Source organism: Gymnodraco acuticeps, unplaced genomic scaffold (genome assembly GCF_902827175.1).
Source record: "Gymnodraco acuticeps unplaced genomic scaffold, fGymAcu1.1, whole genome shotgun sequence".
Taxonomy (NCBI): domain Eukaryota; kingdom Metazoa; phylum Chordata; class Actinopteri; order Perciformes; family Bathydraconidae; genus Gymnodraco; species Gymnodraco acuticeps.
Genome location: NW_022990701.1, coordinates 711,352 through 739,200, shown reverse-complemented (window position 1 = coordinate 739,200; position 27,849 = coordinate 711,352). Strand labels below are relative to the sequence as shown.

General features: G+C 40.6%; 1 protein-coding gene across 1 annotated transcript in view; it reads left to right on the top strand.

Annotated features, from left to right (window-relative positions):
* The window catches only part of inpp4b (inositol polyphosphate-4-phosphatase type II B), a 318,245-nt gene that overhangs the window by 8,796 nt on the left and 281,600 nt on the right, over positions 1-27,849 (top strand). The window contains exon 3 of the mRNA XM_034231259.1: positions 8,337-8,405. The gene's annotated coding sequence lies outside the window, so the exon portion shown is untranslated. The remainder of the gene's footprint in view (positions 1-8,336; positions 8,406-27,849) is intronic.

The window sequence follows — 27,849 nt, the reverse complement described above, 5'->3', positions numbered from 1 at the left end:
ATCAGTATGATGCATACATAGCCTCTAAATCAGGGGTGGGGAACCTCCGGGCCCCGGGCCGTGTACGGACCGCGAGACCATTTGGTATTAAAGAAATCTAGACTGCAAAATAATTAAACAAGCGAGTGCCTGTTTTTCCTGGCCTTGTCGTATTACACAGATGGAGAGCAGGTCTGCTCTCCATCTGTGTAATACGCCTTGTCAAAAGTTTACAGAGAATCAGCAATTCACTTTGAGACCAGGCTGCGTTTGAAAGGGACTCTGATAATCTGTGAGAGCCCATTGAGGCAGTGAGCAGGCTGAGATGCAAAGGGAGGTAGGGACAGATGCTCTCCTTTTCTTACTCGGTATCCATTGTCAGGACTGTGATGTGTGTTATCTGCATGTATTCTTCCTCTTCAGTGCCATATCTACAATGGGAGATAAATGGAGGGGCATCGTAATGATTGGCTTCCTCTGCTAAACATCTTTATCCATATACCTTGCTGCCTATCATAGCTTGATTAATTCACAATTGCTAGTCATCAGTTTCCCTCACTTAAGATTTGTAGATAATTATCTGTTTTTATTAGTTCAGATATCGATCTTGTTTACAGTTGAGTTGTAATGATGATCAGAAATGTTCAGCTCTCTGCTGTATTATAGGCAGTTACACCAGTGACATCTAAAAGAACATCTTGTTAATTAAAAATATACAGATAATGGCTATTACTTTATGTTTGCATTTTCACATGTTTACTCTGCATGTTTCTAATGTAAAATAAATACACTGCCAAACCATAAGCTCTAATGGGTTCATTATATACTGTATATATTATTTTAAAGCACTTTAGTAGACTTTAAAAGCACTAGAATTTCACAAATGCGGTATTTATACTCGATAAATGAAAATAAACGTGTTTTCCTTGGACATTTTAGGAGGTGCATCCCTTACAAACAATTCATTGTTAAGGCCATTGAATGGGCTTTTTTAGGATCAGTGTGCCTGCAGAGTGTTGCCACAAATCTACAAGAAAAATAGTCTAGGTTAAAAGGAAAATATACTTCTTCAAACCTTTGTCCAGCTTTGTTTGTGAACATACAGAAAGTGTACACAAAGATAGTACTATTGATTTTTCTAGCCTTCCAAAGGTTATAAGAACGAACAACTGTGAGCACGTTGTATTTAAGCTTTACAGAATTGCTTCTTCTATACTTCTTTCTGCATAGGGCTGAGAGATATGGAAATAAATCACATATTATATATTGTAAAGCAATGGTAAGGTTGATTATTGATGCTCTCTGTTAGAAAAATATCACTCGTCACCAGCTTGGTCTTCAATATCAGGGTACACGTATTTATTATCCTTGCAAGAATGGAAGTAGTCGTCACACACAGGGCTGCGTGGGACAAATAGTTCCTTGAACTGTGTCCTTTAAGATGCTTATATACAAGATAGGGTGTTACAGTCAACAAGATGGAAGAATACCAGTTCAAAGCAGTATTCTGACATTAGTTAAGATTAGCTAAGGCCTGCGTAAGCAATAAACATGACAGTCAGATGTCTATCTCTGCGTCATCAGGCCACTCTTAGGAACATAGCTATCATAACTTCAACACAGTGTCTCATGAGCGTCATCCATGTAGTCATACATCCGGCTACATACACGGCTACGTAGGGCCTCTGTTATCACGTGCTACTCTGATATAGAAGGAACATTCAGTATTTTCCCTAAATATTTACATAATAATAGATTTAATTTGTTAGCGCTTTTACAGGTGCTCAAAGACGCTTTACAGATATAGTGAAGGGAAAAGAAAAGGAAGGAACAACAAATAAATATAAAGTTAAAGTTAAAGTCAAATAATACAAAAACAACCACACATTAAAAGCCAGATTGAAGAGGTGAGTTTTTTTGAAGGTGGTGAGGTCGGTGCAGTCTCTGATGGGTTGGGGGAGTGAGTTCCAGAGGGAGGGGGCAGCGACAGAGAAGGCTCTGTCCCCCCAGGTCCGGTGATTGGTGCGGGTGGGATAATGATCATTTTGATATACAGTATAATCATCAGTGCTGTGGATTTAATGACTTGGTGAGTACAGAACAATAACAGGACAGTCTGCTCAATTTAGAAAATGATATTACTTCTTTTATAGCAGCCTTTTTGAAAAGAGGAAAATACCACATTGATGATATGCACAATCTAAGATAATATGTAGTCTCATTGATATACTTGTGTTAATATTCCCCAGCCCTGACAGTACTTTGCTTATCGGTGTTGAAACCTGAAACGAGGATATGGTTGATGCACAGTGGACTCCATTTGGAGATTAGATTCACTCGTCACTATGGCACATTGAAGAGGAATAGAAGACCTCTGCTTTTCACATCCTGCGGTCCACTCTGTTACAGTTGGTGTCCAGTGTGACCGAGAGAAGGTCAAACCGGGGTTAAATGAAAAGAGTTCATGTCACTCGACGTGGTAGCAGCTGAATGCATTGAATGATGATTAACTGTCTTTGAACTGACTATAGATGGTGTTACACATAAGAGGGTATCGTGCCCTACGTAGTCCTTCTGCCAATTGTATTCCTGCCCCACTTTAACACCATAAATCACAATATATGTTCTCAAGTGCTGCCTCACAAAAACGTCAGTGTTGTTTTCTTGGAAAAAGCACTACTGTCTGATTTCACCGAAGACAGTTTGACACGTCCCAGTAGGAAAAGCACAGGTTTAAAAATAACAATGGCCTAATTCCATTTAGCTGCAACATGAAATAAAAAGGGTCATTATCAGTGAAGCCTATAATTGATAAAGACTAATTTGTACTCTCTATTGGCTTCAACGGTCTGTTTAGATATCATAATTGGCACCTGGAGTTGATTTTAAACTAGTTGCTGATTAATCAATTAGTTGGTTGAGTCATTTTTCAAGCATCAAGGTCTAGCATTCTGCGTTTCCATATTTAGACATGAGGATGGAACTGAACCAGAGATATTTGACGTGCTGTTTGATCAGTGATCAGATCTTTCTTTCTGTTTGATCAGTGATCTTTCGACTCCACTTCGAGCGTTAGAACGATTAACGAAGCACTTTTATACTAATAAAGGACTGGATTATCTAAAGCCAGTTGAGTAGCACTTGAAATGTTTGGCTCTATGAAACCTGATATACTTATATGATTCTGTTTTCTTCAAGGTTGTGTCTTCCTGGTCGAATGTACTTATTGTAAGTCGCTTTGGATAAAAGCGTCAGCTAAATGCAATGTAATGTAATGTAATGTAATCAAGGCGCTTGAAAGGGAGGCGTGTGGTGCAGTGGGTTGTGCGTTGGTGTTGGGATCAGGGGTCAGGTTCAAACCCCACTGCAGTCAGCATGTTGTTGTGTCCCTGCACTTCACCCCAAATTGCTCCTGTGGGGATTGTCCACAGTATTGAGTATGTAAGTCACTTTGGATAAAAGCGACTAACATGTAATGTTGAACAAATCACAAAAAAGCACAAGTCACATACTGTAGCCAGTGATTTACAGCTTTGCTCACAACTGCAAATGGCAAAGTGATTCTGGCAGGTGGTGTCAGCGAGTGGCGCTCCAGCTTCTTTGTGTTACAGCTGCAAAAACATCTGCTCAGAGGAGACTGAATTCTTTGTGCCGAAGGGGCGAAACTCAAAACGAGGGAAAATATGACACTTCAAATTAAGTTGGCTCAGTGCGGAGGAGGAGACCTATTGTTGCTACACCGCTTTATCCTTGGAGAACTGTTATGTAATGTAGGGAATGGCTCAATATTATATGAAGAGCCAAACACAAGATGACAATAAACAATTTCAGAGGGAGACAACCTTGAAACAAACATCTGAAATTTACTTATGAAAACAGTTTGAACCTTCACAATACAAACAAGTCTCTCGCAATCAACATGCTTTCAAACACAATGTTCAAAACTCACAAAGCATTTAGCACTAAAACACAATATCGGAACACTTTGATAACCCAGTGAAATACTTTGCTGTTGAATACTTTAACCAGAATGTTTCAGAGAAGTTCCAATTCCCATGAGTTACGAAGGCTATGATAAAGTATTCCAGCAAAGATAATCAAGCAAACACTGATTACAGTGATGGATTGTTTTTTGTTTTGTCTTACAACAACCCAAAGCCCTGAGAGAATCAATTGTCTTCATCTATTTGGTTTCTGTTATACGTCAAAGAAAAACAGAAAAAAATGACTGAAATAATTGTTGGTTATTCAGACATTCATTCCGACAAAACGGTTGTTTAAGCTGTATATGTTTATGAATTAATTTCTATATATTTAATTGCTGCCTAAAAACAGTTCAGGACAGAAGAATATTAGTAAAATGCCCTTTTCTTTTACTTTTCCAATGTATGAACCAGTGCATTTAAACATTAAACTCTTTCTGTTGTCTTTGTATTTTTATAAATGCAATGTGATTTGTTATTGGGTATTTTATTGGTATTAGCCAACAGTGAATAATTGGCTGTTATCAGCACTTCAATTCCACATAAGTGCTTCTTTATCTATGTCGGAGCCACATATGACGCCATTTCTGTGTTTGTTACGATACATGTTTTTTTGAGTCACTATAGGTGGTGGGCGTGTCATTGGATTTGTGTGGTGACGTTTGTGCTTATATCCGGTTGCTTTTACCTGCGCACTTTGTAATAGATGGGGGAGTAAGCTAGAGAAGGACCATTTTTGTTGACCGCATACAAGGATATACGTATATGGATATGGAATATTGCATTTTTGCTTTGGAAATAAAAGGTCAAACGCATACTGTGTTGGAAAGACTGAGTTTTTGCGCGTCCACAGTGTTTTTTCTCTTGTTTAGTCCCTCACGGCACTTTGTTTAAGATTACTGCCGCAATAATCTAAATGATGTTAAAAATGTGTGTGTGTGCATGTTGTAATCCATACGGTACATTTACTTACACGGCTCATTGCTCACTGATGCGTGTCTGTATAAGTGCATGTGTGTTTGCATGAATGCAGCCTCATTTACATGCACATTTTGTCCAGGCTCCTATATAATTTTCAATCATTCCGAGAGTGGTAGCTGAAAGAAAGGGCTTCATTAGTTTATAGTGTGCCAAATGAATGACATCACACAGATTTGGGTGCATTCTGAAGTTATAGACACAAACAAAAGCAGTTAAACACTTGGCAAGTATGAATAACAGTGAAACGTCAAAACAGGAATATATTTAGGGACAGTTTTATGTGTCGCTGGCTTGGCATGGTAAAATGCCTTTTTAAAATTGGAGTCTGTCCAGTTGTCATTGACGATGACGCTGATTTATAGGAGCAGAGGGAAGGGAAGCAGGACGGAGGCTGTGTTTCCCTCTAAAGCTTTCCATTTGGTAAATGATGCTTAGCTGCTCAGGTTTCTCTGTTGACGTGAGCCCGAAGCACAGCTGCATCGGCACTAACGCAGAGTGGGTGACACGACACTGTGCCCACACGCTCAACTAATAATGTAACAGTGTATGGGTGTTAATGAATGCTCATGTACAAACAGCTGATCTAGTGGTGTTTATATAAGTATTATAGCACATAGAGGAGTGAGGAAAAGGCAAGATTGAAGACTCACATTCATCTACAGTAAGACAGCTATGATATTTGAGAGATCTTTAATTTGTCATTGTACAGGTACAACGAAATTACAATGAACTCAAGGTGCCAACACGCAACAACAAGACAATATGAAAACAGTTGTATTCTTCTAAATCCTTATGCAGCGTTTCTTCTATTGCTGTTTATCTGCAGAGTACTGACCTTGGTTGAGTTTGCAGTATTTCAGTGATAGAATAAAATGCACCACTTAGCATTTAAATACAATTTTCTCCTAATTCAAGTGATGTCTCAATCAATGAATGCTTCTTTTTCTTTTATGATTAATTTGCTGTTAGTGTATTTGTAAAAGATTGTGTTAAAGGGGTCTTACGATGCACATTTTCAGGTTCACATTTGTATTGTGTGCCCCTATTGTGAGGTGTTTACATGTTTTCCTCACACTGCCTCTGCTGCAGCACCTCTTTTGACCCTCTGGGTGTTTCTCAATGTCGAGGACGCTTCCTTGGTAGGACAAGTCCCTCCGAGTCAGGTCCTTCAGAAGCGAGGCAAGAATCCTTCCTAGCCTCGGAAAACGAAGAATGTTTTAGCAGGTGTGCGTCATATGCGAGGCCCCGCCTTAAATGGAGCGTGATTTCCGGCAAAGATTTTGGAAATTGGTCCGTGCGCAAAGCATTGTGGGGATTTTAAGGCCGCGGAGGATACACATGTGCAGCCTCGAAATTTCCGGCAACGAAGGACGCCGGCCTCGGTAGAATTCCAAGCATCCTGGACATTGGAACAGTCCTTCGGCGGGACTCGATGACGTAGAATCCTTGAAATAGTGGCTCTGGAGCAGCCTTCCTCGACATTGAGAAACACCCTCTGTCTGAAGTCAGAGCCCAGTCTGCTCTGATTGGTTAGCTGGCTGGCTCTGTTGTGATTGGTCAAGAAATGAAACTCCTTTACTGTTTTTTTTTTATCTTAGACTGAATCGTTTTAATAATGTGTTGTGTTATGAAAGACAAACATTAGAACGTTGCTATCTTCACTCTATCCACATGAAATACCGCTGCTTATCAAAACACATTATTATATTATGCTGTAATCATTGTTTCTCATAGGTTATAGTGTAAAGGGTAAAGTAAAAAACAGTTAATTCCCTATATGGTGCGAGGCGACTTTATTTATTCAACTGAAAATAAATGATGACTCTATTTGAAGTAGGTTATTAAAGTCGTGGTTATTATTATTATTATTCATTTCTTGCATTTCCAGAGTCAATGTGTTTTATATTTCAGTAAGATTTCCTGTTTTGCTCCAGTTTATCACATCAATTTGCAGCTGCTGCTCAAGTCTCTCTCGATGTTTACCTCTGGTACATTTATATCATGATGTACATTTCAATCACGTAGACATATTCATGGTATACTCACTCAGTTTCTCGGCTTGCACGAAAACAACGTCTTCTTTCTCAAATGAACTCTGATCGGATCTGCTTTGCTGTTCCTCGTCTTGATCCAGTCTGTAATGTTCAGACTCTGAGGTGGCGGCGGGGTTTACCGAAGAGTTATTCAGCATTTCATTTGTTCTTGATTTGATTTACCAGGGAGGGGAAGAGGCTTTCCTGGCTGAATAAATGCTAAATAAAAAATATTTACAAAACAATTAAAGTGCTTCTACATTTAAAGCCAAGGATTTCTGCTGTTTGTCCTCAAGAGCTCTAGGTGCCTATTTCCCCCCTTATTTATAATAGTTATTTTAAATGTTTTTATTCAATATGCAATTCTTAAATATGAATACTAAATTATCCGTTTCTGTTTACTACTAAATGTATGTTATTAATAGTCACTATGTGTGTGTTAGTATCTTAACAATTTAAAAATGGCAATACACCATTGCTTTAGGATTGACTCCTATCTACATCTGACATAAAGGATATCTTATGAAAGTTGGTGGGGTGGAATATATAAATAATATGAGCAAAGTACCTACAAGAAAACTGCTTAGGGTTGGCTGACTGTTGAATTTAAATACGAGTGGGTTGCAAAGTTCTGAAACTGTCATTGAGCGTCCGAAAATCTCCATGCCATCTACCATCATTAAATGTGAGTCCGTCCACGACATATAAAAGAAAAGACACCATGTACTGTATGTAGACAATATGTAAGTGCAATGTACATTAGCATAACCCGCAGTTTGACTTTAAAAGCCTATACAATCTGTGGAATAAGAACATTGCATTCTCGCTATGCATCAAAAATATGTTTATCAGTGTACAGTGTATGGAGGAGCAAGTTCCTGTCAAGTTTGTTTACCAGAAAGTTACGTTTTGTTCTATATTCTGGATTGTGTGAAACAGTATTTCGATCTCTCTGTCTGTACACACAAACTGGAATATTGACATTAAAGTTGACTTTGACTAAAGGCAAAAATATCACTCGGAATTGTTATTAATTGTTAGTAATCCGTCTCTAGATCTTTGTATTTTCCTCTCGTTTCTGTAGTGATATCCTACAATGGCCATAGTCAGGCCTCCTTATTTACTAATACGTCTTAAGTACAAAACAAAAAGTATAAAGCATTGTCATTTTGTTAGTGCTGTTGGACACCACACTGCACTTGTCTGCAGAGCAGCCCCTGGTCCCTGTTTCTCGTTGCCTTCACAGCTTGCTGAACCTCTTGATGAACTTCCAGTAGAGTCTGCACAGAAGCTTCCAGGAGCCGTTAATGGCTGTGCTTTGTTGCTGCTGTCTCTTCACGTCTCTATTCTTTTGTTCCAGTCACTGTGCAGGTACAGGATGCTGAGAGAAGTGAATGAGGCTACATGTGAAGGCTTTCTTTTATAACAGGTAAGACTTTTTTCTTGTATGAAAACATGCATGCAAGGGGGTTGAAATAAGCTAGTTTTGTATTTCATCATTTGGTATTTCCTGCTATGAGTGAGTCTGCAATTAAATAGGTGCATAACTTAAAGCTGGAGTGTGGGATTTTTTGCATAGAAATAAACGTCTGTCTTTTGACAAACGAGTTTACACAGTGCTGATTAGTCCTGCAGAGAAAGCTCTGGATTTCCCAGTACACTCAAACTGTAGTGTCTAGTTTCTATGGTGACTTGTCTGCTTTGGCACCCTCGTGCCTGCAGGTGCGCTCTTTGCATGGCCCTGCTCTCTTCAAGCCTTCATGTGCAATATTTCTTTGACTTAAATCTTTCCTCTAGGCTTAGAATTGCTTTACAATGGAGAACATTTACTCCATCTTTAAAACATCTCAGCCCTACATCCAGGTGTTTAGAATGTTGTCTGTTTTTCTGACATTGTTTGACAGAGTATGGCTTTGTTCATTGTGATCACAAATAACAAAGGCAGACACGTATTGTCTCCGGTGAAACGCTGAGCTGTAAGTGACTGAAATGCTATTGTATTATCTGATACTCGTTTGTGTTTTGAGTTTACATACTGTTGGCGTGTTTATTCGTAAACATGCATGCATCCATCTGTACATATGTAGGTCTGTGTGTACACCTGCTGTGTATTTACCAGATAAAGACAAGCTTAAGAATAGTTTCTTGGCTAATCACAGATGTTGGTGCACATATCAAGCATATTTGATGCAATCTGCTGTTGGCTCAAAATCTGTCCTCTAATGAGATGAGTGTTATTTGTTTGGTTATCTCAGCCAATATGTCCCTCCTGCCAACCTGCTTCCCACTGAACATCCAAAGACACTTGATAATATAAGAGCCATATTTTACACATTACTGTACATGACATTACATGTTAGACGCTTTTATCCAAAGCGACTTACATACTCAGTACTGTGGACAATCACCACAGGAGCAATTTGAGGTGAAGTGTCTTGCCCAGGGACACAACGACATGCTGACTGCAGTGGGACTCGAACTTGCTACCCCCTGATTCGAAGTCCAGCACTATCCACTGAGCCACAGCCGCAATACAAGTTCTACTCACTTAAACAGCTACACATGCACACAGTTACACTTTTTGCTAAATAGTCTGAAGTAAATGGGCTCATGTAACATTAACTGAAGCTAGCATAGCATGAAGTCAGGTTCAGGTCACGACTGACACACATGCTCTCAGTGCACAGGAGGCCATCTGAGGTGAGTATTTTTATAGAGGCACAGTTGCTCTCTAATTTAGAGCCCCTGCTTTTTAAGTCTAGTGCGTCCAAACTACTGTCTAGCGGAGATGAACGGCTCCTTCTGGATGAGATAAAGCACACTCGGTAAGATAGATGTGCACATTTGCCTCTTTCTTCCTTAATTTCTCTTTAGGCTGTCTTTTCTTTCCGCATTTTCCAATGACAGGCTCTCGAGAAGGGAGTACTACATCAATTACGAGTAGTTAGGGGATGCCATTATGCCCTAATGCATTTTTCACAGTTGACTGACAGTGGACCTGTTTGCTTTAAATGTGTCTGTAGTGGGTAAAGGAGACAAGGCCATACAAATAAACCAATGAATTGTTGCTAATGGATACGCCATGATAAAAGGTTATCCAGGTAGAAGAAAAGTCGTTCATTTTGACCTAAATGACATATGCAGAGAGTTTAACATGTTCCTGGCCTATATAATGGAAATGAGATTTGTGATAGTCAGTGGACAAATATGTTATATTGATCATGTCCATATAAAATATACCGTATGGAGTGATACTGTTGAATTTGACGTCATTTCATTTAATTTCAAACCTTTATTTAACCAGATTGGTCCCATTGAGATCATAGATCTCTTTTTCAAGGGAGACCTGCAGCATATAGGTTCCACATGAAACATGAAACAATAAAGGACATTATACATTATATTTACAGGATACATTTACATAGTTATAGACATTTACAAGTGGCCATAGTATCAATGAGCATTTCATTTAGCCTAGCTTTAAAAACATGCAGAGGAATGAGATTGCTCAGTTTCAATTCTTGCTGAAGACTGTTCCAAGCAAATGGAGCTGCGCACATAAAAGCTGTCTTACCTAAGACAGTCCTTGCTCTTGGCACATCTAACAATACTACAGCATGCGATCTCAGACAATAGCTGCTTGCAACTCTCTGTGTTATCAGAGAGCAGATATAATACGGGAGTTTACCCAACAAAGCTTTATAAATAAACGTGTACCAATGACTGAGCCTCTTTACAGTAAGTGATGGCAGACCTGCCTTGGCATACAGGGTACAGTGATGAGTAAGTGCTTTACAATTTGTGACAAATCTCAGTGCGCTGTGATAGGTGGCATCTAACTTGTTCAGGCAATAGGCAGGTGCATTCATATACAACAAATCACCATAGTCCAGCACAGGTAAAAAGGTCACAGTGACTAGCCTTTTCCTGGCTTCAAAAGAGAAACAGGACTTGTTTCTGAAAAAGAAACCTAGTCTAACCCTCAGCTTTTTAAGCAGGTTATTGACATGAAGTTTAAAAGTAAGACAATCATCAAGCCAGATACCTAGGTATTTATAACTGGTAACCACTTCAAGTACTTGTCCTTGCATAGTAACAATATCCAAAACAGGCTCTGGTGTCTTTTTAGCTTTTGAAAATAGCATTACCTTGGTTTTATCAACATTTAAAATAAGCTTAAGTTCAGCAAGCTGAGTCTGAATAATGTTAAAAACAGCCTGTAATTTAACACCAGCCTCCTTAATGGAGGGACCTGCACAATACATCACGGTATCATCAGCATACAAATGTAAAGTAGCTTCATCCACATTTTCACCTAAATTGTTGATATATATGGAGAATAAAAGTGGACCTAAAACAGAACCTTGAGGAACACCATTAGCAATGTTTAACCACTCAGAAGACAGCCCATCAAAGTGAACACATTGGGACCTTTCAGAGAGGTAGTTCATAAACCAACCCACTGCATGGCTGGATATGCCGATACGGAGTAGCCTCTGCTTTAAGATGCGATGATCGACGGTATCAAACGCTTTGGAAAGGTCAATAAATAGGGCTGCACAACTCTGCTTATTGTCCAAAATACTCGTAATGTCATTCACCACTTTCATTGTGGCAGTGATGGTGCTATGTTGCTTTCTGAAGCCTGACTGATGTTTAGACAGGATATCATTTTTACATAAAAACTCCTTTACTTGTTCACTCACTAGGCGTTCGAGCACCTTCGCCAGAACTGACAATTTAGAGATTGGCCTATAGTTATTTAAAGTAGTTGCCTCCCCTCCTTTTAGTAAAGGCAAGACATAAGCTGACTTCCATACTTTTGGAATTGCATTTGTGCTGAGGGAGAGGTTAAAAAGAGTAGTAAGAGGAAGAGCAATAAAATCTGCAGCTATCTTTAAAAAGAAAGGTTCTGCGTTGGCCGGGCCATCCGGTTTCTTAGGATCTAGCTTAGATAAGGCTTCATGAACAACATTGACAGTAAAAGGAGTAAAACTGAAAGGGTTTTCCAGACCACATTGTTCAGTCACGGATTGGGGTGTTCACAGAAGCAGAGTTAGTCACAGAATCAAACATAGAACCGCAGGACACAAAATGCTCATTAAAGCAATTTAACATAGTGGCCCTGTCCGATATAGTGCCAGATGCTGTGGTAAGGCACGGAGGTAGCTCATTACGGATCTCACCGGTGGATATCGATTGTATTGCTTTCTAACATTTCCTAGGATTATTTAGGTTTTCTGTGGTAACTGACAAATAGTACTTCGACTTTGCACTTTTGACATTTGAAGTGAAGCTATTCCTTAGCTGCCTAAAACGCAGCCACTCTACCTCTGAGCCTGATTGCTTAGCCTTTGCCCAGGCCTTGTTTCTCTCATGAAGGAGACTAGACAGCTCAGCAGAAAACCAAGGATTGTCTCGTCCCTTTACTCTAAATTTACGCAGGGGTGCATGTCTATCAATGATCTCCATAAAACCAAGATAAAAATAAGACCATGCGGTTTCCACATCAGCACACAGATCGATTTTACCCCAATCAAAATCAAACAGATCATGCACAAAACCCTGCTCAACAAAATGTTTTTTGTCTCTCTTAATGATAATGCGAGGTTTAACCTTTTGGACCTTAGTGTTACTGTTGTGTCTCGTCAAATGTGTTAGTTGTGTTTATGTATTTTGTATGTCATTTCCTGTTTTATTTTTGTACTTACCTTAGCCTCATCCCAATACCCCTCCTCGACTCCTCCTTTCCCTCACTCGCGTCCCTTCCTTGCATCTTAGCTCCGCCTCCGTAAGATGCGAGCGAGGGACACGAGGAGGTGACGCGAGGACAGAGGAGTCCTCAGGTATTAATTGGGATGTCCTCGTTCACTCAAACGTCACTCTTAAACGACGTCTGTTAATGATGACGTGCACAGCTGTATCCCCTCTCATCGGGCTTAAATGAATAACCCTTTAGAACCGGCCCATTTCTGGTTAAATATTTATTTAAATGAATCTTTCTCTTGTTAGTCAATGTCTGATGGTTGGTCCTGCTTTTGTGTTCCGTTTTGGTGTAAAATGTAGCCTACATTTAAATAAAATATAATTATAGTAATGTGAAAGCCTTTTAGAAATGAATTGCACATAATAATTCCCACGGAGTTGTGAGCACTTATACATTTATGTCATGTGACGCTTTTCCACTCATCTTCCAGTTGTCGGTTTTCCTCTGTTGAAATCGACCAGCTGTGAAGGTGGGGGCGGGGCTTTTATACGCGAGTAGTGAAAACACTTCTGCGTTGTCTGCTCGCGTGTATCCTCCCTTTCGTCTCCTCCCTCACCCCTCCTCGACTCCTCAGTGTGCATTTAAGCTATTGGGAAGTCCTTCAACATGGCGTGTCTTGATCGATTTCCGGGTCAAGTCCCGGAGGAGGGGAAGAGAGGAGTCGAGGAGGGGTATTGGGATGAGGCTCTTGTCTTTCATTTCAGGCCGTTTCTTCCTCCCCCTGTGAGTTTTTCCCACCTCCATCAGCGTCTGCCCCGCCCCTGATTGTTTCCACGTGTTCCCACTCACCTCATGTTTAAATTACATTACATTACATTGCATTTAGCTGACGCTTTTATCCAAAGCGACTTACAATAAGTGCGTTCGACCAACAAAATACAACTTGAAGAAAACAGAATCATATAAGTACATCAGGCTTCATAGAGCAAAAACATTTCAAGTGCTACTCAACTGGCTTTAGATAAGCCAGTCCTTTATTAGTATAAAAGTGCTTCGTTAATAGTTCTATCGCTCGAAGTGGAGTCGAAAGAGATGAGTTTTCAGTTTGCGCCGGAAGATGTGCAAGCTATCTGCCGTCCTGATGTCAATGGGGAGCTCATTCCACCATCCTGGAGCCAGGACAGCAAACCCATGGCCGTATCCACCATTGAGGTCACCGAGGTCCGGACCTCGGTAATATTTTCCGAGCTGTGTATAACAAAACTTGTGAAATAATTGCACTAAACGGGATTCTTTGTAGTACTTCCATTTACTGACGATGGGGGCGCTGCATAACTACGTAGCCTCTGTTAAAGCAAACAGAAGAAGACGACATGTATCAACACACCACCGCAGACCGGACTTGTACCGGAGCAGCGAAGGAGTGATGAAGTATCTAGAGATCTGAGTCCAGCGGGCTGCTTGTGTTTCTGTTCATCAGGACATCATATGACCAGCAGATCCTGTGTGAACGCTCTACGTTAGTCAGTGGACGTCCGACAACATGCACATTAACTTATATTGCAGCTATACGTTGGTTTAAATTGCGTGAATAAACTAGCTAGCGAGCTACAGTTAATTACATTCATCCAATGTCAGAAGGATTACCTTTTAACAAACGTTGTAATGCTTTTCTTTCATTTCAATTTGAGTAAAACATTGAAGATATAACATTGTATTGTTTTCTTTTTACACTGACTCAGATATAATGAAAAGACTACGTCAGTCGAAGCTCAGCTTTGGTAAGGAAGAGACAGGACAGGCAGAGAGAAAGAGAGAGAAAGTGATGGAAGTCAGGGAGGAACTGCAGGTACAGTCACACAAAATAATGTAGGCTTAATAACCCCATCTATCTATCTATTTATCCATCTGGTTTATCTATAACAATAGGCATAATTTTAAAACAACATACATCTATTGCAGTTATGATGTCATAATAACATACAATTGTATAAAACATAATTTACTTACATCTTCTGTTCAAACAAAACAGATTTAAATAAAAATAACAGTGCAAACAAACAAGTGAAATGAACTAAACTGCTGAATTGCTTTGAATTCACTGAGCGACAAGTGAGAAGCAAAAAGTAAACAACAAGGGAGAGATTGAACAGAGAGAAAGAGTAGAGGACAGAGAGAGTAATGAACAGGAAGAAGACAGAGAGACTAAAGAAGATGGAAGAGAGGGGGCAGGTTATAGAAAGGAGAGAGACATGGAAAATGAATGTTGACAATGTCTTGTGATCATTTTAGCCTCTTCTGCATGTCCAGATCATTAATAGTAACAATCAACTGATTCTTATGCATTACACTTTTAAAAATAATTGATGCTGACATTGTCAGCCCACTGACATGGTTTGAAATCAATATATTATCCAATTTGTGACCCCTCACAGGACTTAAAAAGCACCTAACTAGATCATGAAAATCCCAAAAATCTCGGGGGGTATCCCCCGAACCCCCCTAACATGTTTGGACCTCGGTATTTAGGAAATCCTGGATACGGCCCTGAGCAAACCCACGTGTTTTCGCCGATGAGAACTTGGGTCCCCCTCGCAGTGAGTCGTTTGGCTGATGCAGAGCGTAGTGCACGCGTTGGGGTGTACGGTTTAACCGTGTCCTGGATGTACGAAGGGCCAGATCCACTCGCAGCATGGTACGCAAGTACCAGTGTCTTGAAGTGGATTCTAGCAGTTACCGGAAGCCAGTGAAGGGAGCGGAGGAGTGGAGTAGTGTGGGAAAATTTAGGAAGGTTGAAGACCAGACGAGCCGCTGCATTCTGGATGAGCTGCAGAGGTCGGATGGCACATGCAGGTAGACCAGCCAGGAGGGAGTTGCAGTAGTCTAGGCGTGAGATGACGAGAGCCTGGACCAGAACCTGAGTCGCTTTCTGTGTCAGCTGGGGACGTATCTTCCTGATGTTGTAAAGCGTGTATCTGCAGCAACGGGTTGTAGCAGCGATGTTTGCAGTGAAGGACAGGTTGTTATCTAGGGTCACACCCAGATTCCTTGCAGTCTGAGGGGAAACAACTGAGGTGCCGATGTTGATTGTTAGGTCAAGAGTGGGACAATCTTTTCCCGGAAATAGTCCTGTCTCTCCACTGTCCTGTGTCAGTTCGTCTTGTTTGTTTCCTCGAATGGTCGTGCCAAGCCTCAGCTCTGAAAGGATCGCTTTCTCTCATGTCAGGTGTTGTTATGTTTGTTTATTTTTGTTGGCTTAAAGTTTTTATTAAGTCCTCTTTTTGTTATGCTACTTTTTTCCTCCTTGTGAGTGCTTTATGTTATCTCCACCACCTACTCTGTTAAGAGGGATTACCTGAAATGTATAAATACATACATTTTTTGCTGTCAAAATTATCGCGTTAACGGCGGTAATTAATTTTTTGAATTAATTGCGTTAAAATATTTAACGCATTTAACGCATGTGCAGAATGGCCCGCCCCATACATCCCACCAGTGGCAGCGCCAGGGTATGGCTGGGGCAGAGCCGTATAATAGAAGAGTTACGACAACGGAAGTCCAAAAACGGTTATCGTCATGTGGTTCATGTAGACGAGGATCGTTCCCCGGAAGTTCATGGCGGGCAATGTGAATGCACTGATAACAGGAGATAGAACTACGATTTTTGGTAATTATTAGTGAATAAAGGTTTTGATTTGCAATATTTATACAACAAATCGATATGTGTATGTATTTACATCAATATGTTTTAAAAAATAAAATAGAATTTGCTAATATTAAGTGATAATATTAGGATTAGTGTGAACAACTAGTTTACATGGTAGGCTAACAGTGCCTTGGGAAAGCTTAATGTTTTGTTTAATACAAAAAAACAGGGAAAGGCTTGAAAAACACAGAGTTGAGACTCAGGGTGCAGGGTGAGGGTCTCAGTGCAGGTATTCAGGCTCCATTGAATCCCCCTCTGGTTCTTGTGCTGAAAGAGGGATAAACAGACAGGAGAAAGGGTTATACACACCTATATAGCACACCTATTGGATGGGAAATTGCCTTGGGGAGATAAGGTGTGGTCTTTGTTCCCAACTGAAGTTATGGAACTTTATTATTTGTGAATTTAATAAAGTATGACAAATGGCATCAGTAACAGATGTGATATGAATTTCTATAAAGTTGTCTCACATTCTTGGTCATATTTTATATACAGTATGTAATGAGTATAACATGTCCAGTAAGTATAAAGTGTTTCCTAATACTGTGTATTCAACCACTATGGAATATGTATGTGGGCAGACAAGATTCAGACACAGTTGTTCTGTGTGTGAAGTAACCTCAAGTCACTCCGCAGGCACATTTTGATGCAGACCAGTTTGTCAAGACAAAAAAGGGCAAGACTAGGCTGAGAGCAGAGGCTATACCCACCATCTTCGTGCATCGCCCTGTGGTCAAAAAGAGAAGGGCCCCTGCACCACGATTCACCCCGGGACCTGTATCTACAAAGCCCATAGCTCATGATCACAGCTATAGTGTGAAAGGTGACACAGGTATAATAAGTATGAACTCTTAGTAACAAAAGTAATATTTCTTATTTTTAAGTGGTATAATATTTTAAATGTTCGAACATTTACAGTGCCATGTCTTCTACTTACATTAGTCTCAAAGATTGAGGGAAGAAGGGATGAGGAGACTGAGAGAAAGGAAAGTGAGGGTGAAGAAAGAGAGGACATGGCTAGTGAGGAGAGACAGGGAGGGCGGACACCACCCACTCAGCCAGCAGCCAGTCAGCATACGAGGGAACCAGCAGCCAGTCAGCATACGAGGGAATCAGCAGCCAGTTAGCATACGAGGGAACCAGCAGCCATTCAAACAGATCTATTACAACAATTAAAGAGAAAATTAAAGAGCCAAGAAGGAATCACCAAAAAAGCAAAGGCTGCACTAAGAAAAATCAGGAAGGAAAATGCAGCTCTCAAGAAAACAATGAAAATTAGGGACAAGAAATATAAGAAAACGTTTTCAAAAGACCAACTGAAGGCATTAGGCAGACTCACCACAAAGGGGATGAAATGGAGCAATGAGACAATTAAGAAGGCTTTAAAAATTCGCTTTGCGAGCGGACCAACGGGTTACAAAACTCTGCAGGAATTGAAGATTCCCCTTCCAGGAATAAGGACACTGCAAAGAAGGATGCAATGTGTTAAGTTTGAGCCTGGTGTGTTGACAGAGGTCTTTGATTTCCTAAAATTGAAGGCAGATAAATTGACAGACCTTGAAAGGGAGTGTGTGTTGACCTTGGATGAAATGGCAATCACACCAAGTGTGGAGTTAGACATGATTACAGGCTAACTGTACGGTGATGTGACTTTACCAGGTCACACAGGGGTGGCAACACATGCTTGTGTGTTTATGTTGGCTGGAAACACAACACGGTGGAAGCAAGTAGTGGCATATCATTACACTGGCAATTCTACCAATGGAGCAGAGTACAGGCCAATCATTATTGAGATAATACAGAGGGCAGCATCCATAGGGCTACATGTGCTTGATGTCACCACCGACATGGGTAGCCCTAACCGAGCCATGTGGAAATCCTTTGGGGTGGACCAAAATAAAACATCGGTGCCACATCCAGCAAAACCAGACAGGTAGCTCTATTTCATGCCCGATGTCCCACATCTGGTAAAAAAATTGAAAAGTGCCCTTGTCCGTGGGCAGGTCTTCATAATTCCTGAGGATGTTGTTAACAGAGAGAACCTCCCCTCTAACAAGGTTTCTGTGGTCCCCATTAAGGACTTATTGACCTTTCAGGAAGGGATGGCCTTAAAAATAGCTCCCCATCTTTCAGCTGCAGCCATCGAGCCAAGTCACTTTGATAAGATGAAGGTTGGTCTTGCTCTAAATGTGTTCAGTAAGGCTACAAGTGCTGGGCTGAAATACATGGTGCAGCAAGAAAACCGCCCTCTGTCATACCTGACGACAGCGTGGTTCCTGGAGCAGGTTGATCGTTGGTTTGATCTGATGTCATCTCGCCATCCAATTACAGCCCTGAGCAGGCTCAAGATGGAGGAGTACCAAAAGGCCATCACCTTCCTCCAGAACATCGTCCATCTGTTTCGTGGGATAAAGATAGGTCAAAAGGGAGGTTGGAAGCCTGTTCAAACAGGGGTGATAATGGCAACAACATCAATTTTGGCCATACAAGAGGAGATGCTTACACAAGGACACAGGTTTGTGTTAACGTCAAGGTTCACACAAGACTGCCTTGAAAATACATTCAGCTGTGTGAGGTCTAAAAATCCGGTCCCAACTCCAGTGGAATTCCATCATGCACTGAGAATCATATCTGTGGGGCAGTTCCTCACCACCATCAGCTCTGGGAGCTACCAGGAAGACCACAGTAGCTTTTTGGCAGACTTCCTGGACACAGGGGAGCCATAAATCACTCCATCAGTCAGAGTGGAACAGCTGATGGCGGTGAACAGAGCAGCAGCACCTGACCTCACAAAAACTGAGAAATGTATTCTCTTCCATCTTGCAGGCTACATCGTCCACAAAATCATCAAGTTTGCCAGCATCTGTGAAAAATGCAAAATTGCAACAGAGCACCATGATGAGAGTCCTTCTGCTGACAACAGCTTGTTAGTGGACTTGAAAGACTTCAAGGCAGGTGCTCTTTGTCGTCCCTCCCAAGAAGCCTTTGACTTAATTCACCAAATTGAGGAACTATTTAGGTCCAAGACTGGTTCCTCCCTCATGCAGCTCCCCAACGCAGTGGGTGTCTTGGAGAAAGAAGCTTAGGCCCTCTCCAGCAGGCTTCCGTCATGCTGTGGAGTACAACAAAAACTTGTATAAAGATTTATACGGCTGAGGCTGAGAATTGAGGCAAAACAAATCAGAAATGACAGAAAAAAAATAAAATTAAAAGATGGCCATTTTGGAAGCAAGAGCCAATCCAAAAAGGTGAAAAGGAACAACAGCAGCCAAGCTACCACATCCAGCAACCCCCAAACAGATCCACAGCTGCAATCATTTCCATTAGCCGTTGCAATGGAAATATTTGGACTAAACATTGCTCTTCCACCTGCCAGCACCCAGCTAACATCACTGCCCCTCCACCCGTAACATCACTGCCCCTCCACCCGTAACATCACTGCCCCTCCACCTGCCAACATCACTGCCCTCCACCTGCCAGCACCCAGCCAGAGGAGAGCAAACAACAAAAACAAGCAAGGTGTCCCGTCATGTACCTGGAAGTTTGGGTTGGCAAAATAGAGTAAGAGAGGGACTTGAAAAACCTTGGTGGCTCTCTACTCCTGTTGTTACAGTTGTCTTGGTTACAGCTCTCACGTGTTTTTTTGTTGCCATTTCCACATCTTTAGAAAATATGAAATAAAAAATTGAAGTGAAATCAACCTCTTCTCTGGAGAACAAACTTTGATTTCTCTGTCTTGTGAGTTTGCAGTCTTGCTCCTCCACCTGTAACATCACTGCCCCTCCACCTGCCATACAGTAGGTTACTAACAAGATTACTTATATAATACAGTGATAGAATACATGTTTAGTATGCTTACTTATATAAAACAGTAGTATTAAACTTACCTTGTGTTTTCACACTCACTTAAGTCCCTCTCCCTTTGCCATCAATCCAAAATCAGCTGAGCTGCAACATTATACAGGCAGGTAATAATCAACATAATCACAAGGACACAATATGGCTCTGCTAAAAACCCTCCCTCCACCCCCGCATACAGGGTCGGCGTCATGGGGGGTCATTCGCGGGCCATGCCCCCCCAAATGAGTCACTGTGCCCCCCCAACGCAGGGTGGGCAAGCCTTATTGCCACTTTGCCGTTTTTTGTTTTTTTAATCATATAAGTTAAAACGTTTCCACCAAAAGTTTTTTGTGTGAAATACATCAGAGATAAAGAATACACATTTGTATTCTTTATTTATTCTTTATATGAAACACAGCCTGAGGTGTGCTCACTGCTGCTCTCTGATTGGTGTGTTGCTTGACCAATGACCCCGACTTTTGTTTTGTTATCATTACGTGGCTGTGTGTTTAGATGAAAGCCCAGTGGCGATCTGTCCATCTGTTATACTGATTATACAGTAAAGCCATCGAAAATAATATGATATACAGTACAGTACAAGTACATGGGTCTCTGTGTTTCATTCAAGCTCGGCTCTCTGTGTGTGGCACGAGCGCATTTTGTCAGTGCGCGAGCGGTAACGTGGAATATTGTTGTTAGCATCTGGTTAGCTAGCTATGCTAACGGATATAAAGAGCTGTTTCTACACCAAGGTGGAGGAGAGTCCTCTCCTGTCAGACTGAGAGGATCTTATAACGTCAGCTCAGTGAGGTAAGGACTCTCTCAGTGTTTAGATAGTTAACTTTAGTGTAAGTTATCTCAGTGGGTCTCAAACGGTTTGGTGACCATTTATGTAAACAAGTATTTGCGAGAAATAGGCTACCTTTATATGATCATTATAGTTATTAAAGAATAAGAGAATAAATGAAAAACGGGTATGACCTACTATAGGACAATAACACAAGAATACCATTTAAAAGGGGAGTGATTAGTAAAATATTCATAAAGAAATAGTAAATCTGTGTACAGTTCTGTTTCATATGGATGCTGAGCGATGTATCCATAGATCTCTTCATTTTGCTCTCAAAGTGCACCAGATTGATGCTTTTAACTTCAATATTTAAAAAATAATCTTCCCGGGGGAGCATGCCCCCGGACCCTCCTAGAGGAGGTTAGGTCCACCCCCCACCTAAAACATGTTCACATGGATAGGATACTAAATAAATTTGCACACTTTTCATATGGTGGCCTATGTCCATATGTTTCTGTTTTGGTGGTCGTGCCACAACAGTGCATGTATGCACAGGTCATAGGTGCGCTATAAAATAGCACTACACCCCTGCAATGTGTGTGAAAGACAATAGACTTTACAGCATGTTTTTTTTAATTGAAGTTGCGTTGGTGTTTGTGTGTTGGTTGTTGACGGCAGTATGTGCCCCCCCCTTGGTAAATGATTGCCCCCCCATTTGATTTGTTCTAGAGCCGACCCTGCCCGCATACAATCCCGTTTAGAAGCCCCTCTTCTCTAATTCAACAACGTTGGACCAAATGACATTAAGAGAACGGAATTTACAATTAAAAGGCTGTTCAACGTGTGTTGCTAACTTGCTTCGGTATCCTAGCTTGATCTGTTATCTGTAAACGTTCCCTAAATCTACTGATTTAGGGATAATCTACTGACATCCTTTAATACACATGTTAATTTGAATCAGATGTACTGATAATATCCGCAATATAAATCTTTAAACTTCTTCTTACCTTTAAAAGTCCGTCACGAACGGTTATTATGCTGCAACTCTACCGCTCTGCTAGCCTTGGCGCTAACTTCCGGGGAACGAATGAGAGGCTCCACGATCCGCCATTGTTGTAAAAAAGTGGTCCATTGGAGTGAACGGAGATGTCATAACTCTTCTATTATATGGCTCTGGGCTGGGGTAGGCTACACCCATACCAAGAAATGGCTTAGCCCCACCATGAAAAATGATGTTAAAGTAAGCAAAATAAAGTCCGCCAACTCGCGCCGAGAATTGCACAGACAGCAGTTAGTAAGGTTGATTTCAGTAGCCACTTGTCTGGAAATACCGAACACCAGAAACGGTTTTGAAAACTTTTGTCACGTAGTGATCGTCTTCTCAATAGAACATCTTTGATAATGTCTTCTGGCCAATCAGAATCAAGATAACGCGTGGTGTTGTTGCAGGAAGTCCCGACGGAGAATACTTTTGCTGTAGTACAGGGTTCTTATTATACATCCATGGTACAGGGGTGCACATAACTGGTACGCAGGCACGCATGATATGAGCGGCAAAAATCTGAAATGCGTACCGTCACAACGCGCATTTGCGTACCGAGGTAGGTGTGAAGCTTTTCCAGAAGGCGGTTAGATCACCGGACGACAGAGTCGGTCTCCGTGTGCACAGACAGGGCTGCTGTTAACATCGGCCTGTATAAAGGAATTGTGCCAAAACTACGCCAACCGGCTGCGGAGGGAGACTCCCCCCCTTCACTGGAGAACTGCGCTAAAACAGCTGATCACAACGTTCACACTCTGTGGTCACGAAGTACTCCACTAGCCCCCCCCCCCCCCCCCCCCGTGTTGATAGAAATCAACACGTAATGAAATAAGACCCCACGGTTTGATGATTGATAGGTGTGTGGGCTTTCATTTTGACACACAGAAAAAAAGTTATAATAAAGTGGATATATCTGCCTTCTTTCATTTATCTTTCCATTCCCACAACAATATACATAAAGAAATGGCATATTTTGGACATAGTTCGAATGGTGATTAATCATGATTAATTAATTTTTAAGCTGTGATTAATCTGATTAAAAATTGTAATCGTTTGACAGCCCTAATTTTTTTATATTCAAGACTTTGTCTCTGGGTCGTGCATTTGGGTTCATCAGTTTGTGTCGAGGTCCTGATAGAGTGTGTGGAAATATAGGATATATATTTTTCTAATACTGCATAGTACTGAATAAATATAGAGTAATGAGCTTTAAATGCATGTCAGCAAAGAAGACACTTAACTTTTCTTACTGTATGCAGTTTTTATGACATCATCTAACATTTTATTTTTCTGACAGTCTAATCCCCAATTATACAATGATATAGTAAACATACTAGTTGTTTTCTTTAACCACAACATCCTCATTGGAATAGATGTCAGGAGTAATATGGCAGCAACAACAATCAGTTGCAGTCAAAAAATTAAAAACATGCCTAAATACATGAAAATTATTATTTTTCAAAACAAAATCATAAATACAATTAGTTGGTACAGCAATAATTCAAAAACTTAGATTCTCAAATATCTCAAAACATGGACACTTCAAATGTCTCTACCTCTTCATGCCTCTCCTTCTGATGTCCTGCTATCTGATCTTGTGTTTTTCTCTGTAACATTTTCTCTGTAACATCACATAAATCACATGTTCCAATGTGTACCTATAGCTGAAGACTCAGTTGTTGAACATCTTCAAAACACACAGCTGGTAGACAAAAGTCAAACACAGAGATTAAACTTGATGAAACTTCATATTGGTGAACTTTGTTGGGATTGTGAGATGTGTTGATTTAACTCGGTTGTCATTTCTGGAGGCTTTTGTTTGATATACAGCGCTGAAGAGATACTTTGAGGAAATGGAGAAGATACCACAGTCAGTGTTGGTAAAGGTTTTTCTAAAGCCTTTCTCTTTGCTTCTGGAGTTTGTCGGGTACATTATGTTGTTTTGGAAACAGTGACTTTAAACCAATATTAATACTAAATGAAACTAAACTATTGCTGCTATTTGCTGCTTAGTTTTTGGGTTAGGGTTAGTGAAAAGACAACTAATTAGGAGTTATTGTAAATCCATAGCAATTCAATTGTTTCAGCAGAAAATGGAACACTCTGTCGCTGATGTGTTTGGGAGCCAAAGGGAAATATTCATGATGGAATTAGATCATTTTCCCCCTCCTGAAACTTGAAATCTGAAGTTGCTGCATGAATTTCAGAGATAAAATGACAGCTAACTTTCAGCATCTGCGACAGCCATCTGTTGAATTCCAGTGGAGGCCTTTTCTGTTCCTTCTCCATATGCTTTGGCTCCTACGAGACGCGATGTTGGAGAACGAACGCCAGTCTTGTGTTGCAATGGGGACCTTACAATGTCCCGTAAGCACTCTGCTCACATTGACAATGACTGACAGACAGTTTTCTGTTGATCACAGACTTTAGTCCCATTGGAGAGAACTGCCAACTCCTGCTCATGAATACTCATAAGCTTGAATGCATGGAAACCACCAAGAACGGTTGCTCTGGTTCAGAAACCTCCAGGTGTTTCTTGGAAGAAGAAAAATAGCTTAAGTAGGAAGCAGAAATGTGCTTGAGGGTGTATTTAAATATTGAGTGTCAATTCACGTCTATTATAGTCACAACATTCTTTAAAAAACCAGTAAGGTGTGTTTGACAACCGTTGGTATTGCAGCCATTCAGAGGACATGACAGTAAGTCAAGAGAATGTGAAGCATATAAGGAGTCCTGGTGGATGTAACTATGATTTTGAATTTTCGGCATGATGAGCCAGTAGCGCTACGCTCCCCCTCCAGGGAGGGATGGGGAAAATGTTGAGAGATTAGCCTTATGTTAAAACAGCCGCCAAACTGCTCATTATTCATTCTTCCTCCTGTCAATGTGAAGTATTACTGTCTGTTCCAGTCTTGACACGCTCTTACCAAATCCACAAGGGACCTTTGGTTTAACGGCTGTTCCCTTCAGTGCTGTTAAATGGCTCATTAGTAATGCTAGGGTGTCATGTGCTGAAGGACAAATGTATTGGCTCTGCAGCTTTACCTGTGCTGTCATATACATAAAGAATCGTGAGCCGAGTTTAGTGCTCTCAGTCAGCTCTGAAACCAGGGCAGTGAGGCAGTGGAGATATTTTAAATCTCTCATGATATAAATTAAATAAATGTATTTGACGATGATGTCAAAGGTATCTCGCTGGATGCCGTTTTGAACTGGCGTTGCTTTGATCCTTGCATAAACATTCAGTGTCCATCCCCTCTGAAAGTTTTTGGAGCTCAGAAAGTTTGGGTCAGTCAGAGATACAGAAAAACATTCACCAACACTTGTGATGACCTTGGTTATTCTGCACATATCCAACTTTATGATCAGTGTGTCTACCTTATGAAATAAACGATGCAACAGGGATTTGGGGCTTAAAATAAATAAGATGTATGTCTCCACAGAATGAAGCTGAGTTATCTGGGGTTCATTAAAATGTCTCTACACTTGCAATTCAGTGAGACATGGACTGAGTACCAAGGTAGGTATAACAGAAATTATCCGGCTGTAGACTGGTGCAGGAAGAAGTCCTAAAATACAGAAATTAGTTGGCATTTCAGCTCAATATTTGTTTGAATGAGAATTCGATAAGATGCCCCAAACGAGGTCTGTGGTTAACACAAGCTGAGGAGATTTTCACGTTTAGTTCTGCAACATTAAATATGTCTTTATATATCCAACTCATGATTGTCTAAAGCTTCTGTTTCATTAATTTGTTTCTCACATTGACACTGAGACTATATAAAGTCATCACATCGAGCACGAGTCCGCTTATAGCTTATCATCGGTGATGTGTAGTCATGACCGCATGTAGTTAGTTTATAGCGTATCATTAGCTTACTTCTGCTTACTGCATTTACTGTACACTTCAGAAATCATAAAAGACGTATTAATATGTGGAGATTAAACTGCTGAACACAACTTGTAAGTATCATAAACTTTTTTTTACTAAGAGTTTATTTTCTGCATAATCCGATGAAAAAAGTCACAATGCTTTTTGTCGAGTTAGCTCTGCTATGCTAACTTCTGTATCGGCCTAAAAAAAGACCTCATCTCTGAACCGCTCAATTGAAGCATCTGATCAGAAAAGCAGAGGAGAGAGAGAGGTGTTTATTTGAAGTAACTCACATGGTCCTCTGTGGGTTTAAGTCATATTTGAGGAAGCTGACATGTTGTATCTACAGGAATATGTAAACTTCATTTGAAAGGAACCTTCTTTTCAAGTCTAAAGAAAGGAGTTAGGTAGTTCAAACCGGAGAGACGTGATGTAAGGAATACATATTTATTGTTACACGTCATATGAATGAAATGATTGCCATGATAATACAACAGGAGAATGTAATGGTGTTTGGCGATTAGGCCCCGGTTTGCAGGATAATCATTCAGGAGGGAAAGAACCGCTCCGATGAAATCCCCGGGGTCTAGACACTGGTGGTGGTGATAAGTAGGTGGGACCGGTCTGAAGAAGGAAGGTTTAGCTTTGTCCTGGAGGAGACGGGAGGCGAGAGGGGTGGAGGCGGGTTGCGTGTGGTCACCTGAAATGACAACTGACAGGAAGGAAGAGCAGGTATTTAAGGATTTTAGCATGTGCAGCGATTTGCTGCTGAGGGGTGACGCCCTCGTATTTAATGAGGGGGGAAGGGAGCCATAGAGTGACGTGTAAGTGACTCATGTTAGGTCTTCCTTATTGAACTTGCGCTAAAGCTTTCATTACCTTGTCAAAACTAAATGACGGATGCTCCTGAATTTCATGCCGAACAGCTTAAGTTGCACAATTTAGTTTTTGTTGAGGTTGATTTTTTTCAAATGGTATGTCATTCAGGAAACTGAATGGGCTTGCAAGATGTGTGATTTGTGAAAATGGAATGTAAGTCACATTTTCGTCTTTTGATAGTTTGTCAAATCTTCATCAAATGGCTCGATACAACCATGGCAACAGCTCTGCTAACTAAGAAAATACTAAGACGGACTAGTATTTCTTGAGATATCTCCAGTGTTCCAATGGTACATTATAATTGTTGTGTTTCATTAATATTGTTGATAGCATGAAGATCTGGAAGTCTTTGATTTAAAAAAAGAAATTGTTTTCCTTTTGAAAATCTTTATGGCATTCATGAACTGACTTTTATTCATTATTCAACTAATGTGGGATGAACTTAGTTATACATATGACACAATTATAAGAACATCATTAATTTTGTTTTGAATATGGATTCATATTAACACTGAAAAGTGTGTCTTGTCACTGGATCACAACCTTTTTAAAGTTAGAATAAGAACAAACAAGCTTTACCCTTAAGTTAATAAACTCAATGCATCAACATTTTTTTTTGGTGCCAGTAGTTCGGTAAACCAAAAATGTTTTTATGATTGAAATTCTGTCAAGAACAGCACTATCCCTAAATGGATCTGCAATGCAAAACACCTTTCAATGGCATGTTTGTCTAAGAAAATGGGAAGTTGTTTCATACTTTGCACATATTCCTCTCTCCCATCCCATCCATTTATTTCTCTCTCTCTCTCTCTCTCTGACTGTGTAAATCCCACCTTTCTCTTCCTGTCGTTCTTTGCTATCAGTTTAGGGGAGGAAATAGATTGTCTCCCTGCTCCCATAATCAATTTTGTGTCAGCACACCAGTTTTCTCTCTCAAAGGGCCAATGCAGGTAGAGCACTTGGTATTCACAAAATGAAATAATGGGCCACCATAAATTCTGTAGGGACGCTCTGTCTGTTTCACTTACGTTTAGG